Below are 2,146 nucleotides of genomic sequence, written 5' to 3' on the forward strand. Positions count from 1 at the left end.
ACTAAGTAGTTCAGTTGTCTAAACCTAACTAAGTAGTTTTGTTGTCTCAACTGAAATAAGTAGTTTTGTTGTCTAAACCTAACTAAGTAGTTTAGTTGTCTAAACCTAACTAAGTAGTTTTGTTGTCTCAACCTAACTAAGTAGTTTAGTTGTCTCAACCTAACTAAGTAGCTCAGTTGTCTCAACCTAACTAAGTAGCTCAGTTGTCTCAACCTAACTAAGTAGTTTTGTTGTCTAAACCTAGCTAAGTAGTTTTGTTGTCTAAACCTAGCTAAGTAGTTTTGTTGTCTAAACCTAACTAAGTAGTTTTGTTGTCTAAACCTAGCTAAGTAGTTCAGTTGTCTAACCCTAACTAAGTAGTTTAGTTTTCTAAACCTAGCTAAGTAGTTTTGTTGTCTAACCCTAACTAAGTATAGTTGTCTAAACCTAACTAAGTAGTTTTGTTGTATAAACCACAGCTTCATCACTGTGTTTTTAATATCAATCAATAAAAGTATTGATAAGTATTAGTATCAATTAAATCCTAGCGATGCACATCCTTATAGCTGTTTTATCCTCCAGCTTCCTGGCGCTGTGTGTGTGTGTGTGTGTGTGTGTGTGTGTGTGTGTGTGTGTGTGTCACAGGTCAGCAGCAGCAGTGTCAGTGTGGTTGTGGTGTTGGTTCTGGTTGGGTTGGTGCCTCCGGTCACAGCAGCGGTCCTCGTAATTGGTAATGTTCTCAGAGATCTGGTCACCTGAGACTGACGTCACATGACCTCCATCTGTTTTCATACATGAGTGAAGTTAATCTGAATAAGTTTACGCATGATGGTGCCGGTTACAAAAGAGTATTATGGTCCTCTTTAATAATATTTATTAACAGGTTTTATTTTGCAGACTTACAACGCTGCAGGTTTGCTCTATTTTCTCTCACACATTTAAAATTTACATTAATATGAACATATCAAAGTTTACTAGATTATGGATCAATAAATGTGATCATCACTCGTAGCTCTGCTGGAGGCTGAAGTCTCTGTCGTACTGGAGACAATTTACTGCTTTTGTTCCTTTACAGTTTCTGTGTGAACATAAAATAAACGTTTTAAAATGAAACGTAGTATTTGTGGATGAAGCCTCAGTCTTTCAGGCTTCCTGTCTCTGATGTCAGTTGTTCCTCCATGTTTCCATCAGACCAGCTGACCTGATGTTTTTGTGTCTCTGCAGCTCTCAGAAGGAGGCGACTCTGCAAACTGTGAGTTCAGTTGTGTCGTGTGACTCGTTCAGATTGTGAAACTTCCTCTTCTCTTGTTTCTTTAGAAGTTTAGAAGTTTGTGGTTAATAACTGCAGCTCTCTGACGATGAATTGTGAGTTGACAGTTTAACCACATGGCTGTGCCCCCCCCACGTCATCGTCATCTTCATCTTCGTTACAGCATCGAAGCCTAAAAACCACAAACCCTCCGACAGGAGGACCAGAGTCAGAACAGACCCCCAACGCTGCCTTCAGGCTCTGATGAATAACACAAGCTTTCTAAAACTCAACTCACAAAACTCAACTCAACGTTTCCCTTCACACTTTATTTTCTGCTTCTGTCATATTTTAGTCTCTCTCCTTGATTTTTACTACAAAATAAAAGTCCTGCTCCTCAAACAGAACCATCATGACTAGAAGTAGAACTAGAACATGCCCTTAGTGCAGAATAACAGTTATGATGTCATCAATCAGTAAACAAGTTGAATTTATTTGAGAATTTAGAAAACAATATAATCTTTATATCCAACACTTTTCTTACAAGTGTTACAAATGTAGGAACAAAAAATGAGTCTCTACGTGTTATAAATATGAAACTATTCACATGTCTCAGCCCCTCTCCTCTCCTCTCTCTCTCCTCTCTCCCCTCTCCTCTCCTCTCTCTCTCCTCTCTCCCCTCCCCTCCTCTCCTCTCCTCTCTCTCCTCTCCCCTCCTCTCCTCTCTCTCCTCTCCTCTCCTCTCTCCCCTCTCCCCTCCTCTCCCCTCCTCTCTCTCCTCTCCTCTCCTCTCTCTCCTCTCCTCTCCTCTCTCCCCTCTCCCCTCCTCTCCCCTCCTCTCCTCTCTCTCCTCTCCTCTCTCCCCTCTCCCCTCCCCTCCTCTCCTCTCCTCTCCTCTCCTCTAATGAGAACATGAAG

General features: G+C 41.3%; 1 protein-coding gene across 3 annotated transcripts in view; it reads left to right on the forward strand.

The window, feature by feature from the left end:
• Window positions 1–254: 254 nt before the first annotated feature.
• The window catches only part of LOC116378669 (cornifelin homolog B-like), a 4,958-nt gene continuing 3,066 nt past the window's right edge, over window positions 255–2,146 (forward strand). For 2 of the 3 annotated variants that reach the window (XM_031840578.1, XM_031840579.1), the window contains exons 1-2: window positions 255–709; window positions 1,204–1,231. The gene's annotated coding sequence lies outside the window, so the exon portion shown is untranslated. Of the gene's footprint in view, window positions 710–1,170; window positions 1,232–2,146 lie in introns of all 3 variants that reach the window. The other variant, XM_031840580.1, reaches the window with a different exon arrangement.

This window comes from Anarrhichthys ocellatus, unplaced genomic scaffold (assembly GCF_004355925.1).
Source record: "Anarrhichthys ocellatus isolate YVR2014 unplaced genomic scaffold, GSC_Weel_1.0 scaffold2970, whole genome shotgun sequence".
Lineage (NCBI taxonomy): Eukaryota > Metazoa > Chordata > Actinopteri > Perciformes > Anarhichadidae > Anarrhichthys > Anarrhichthys ocellatus.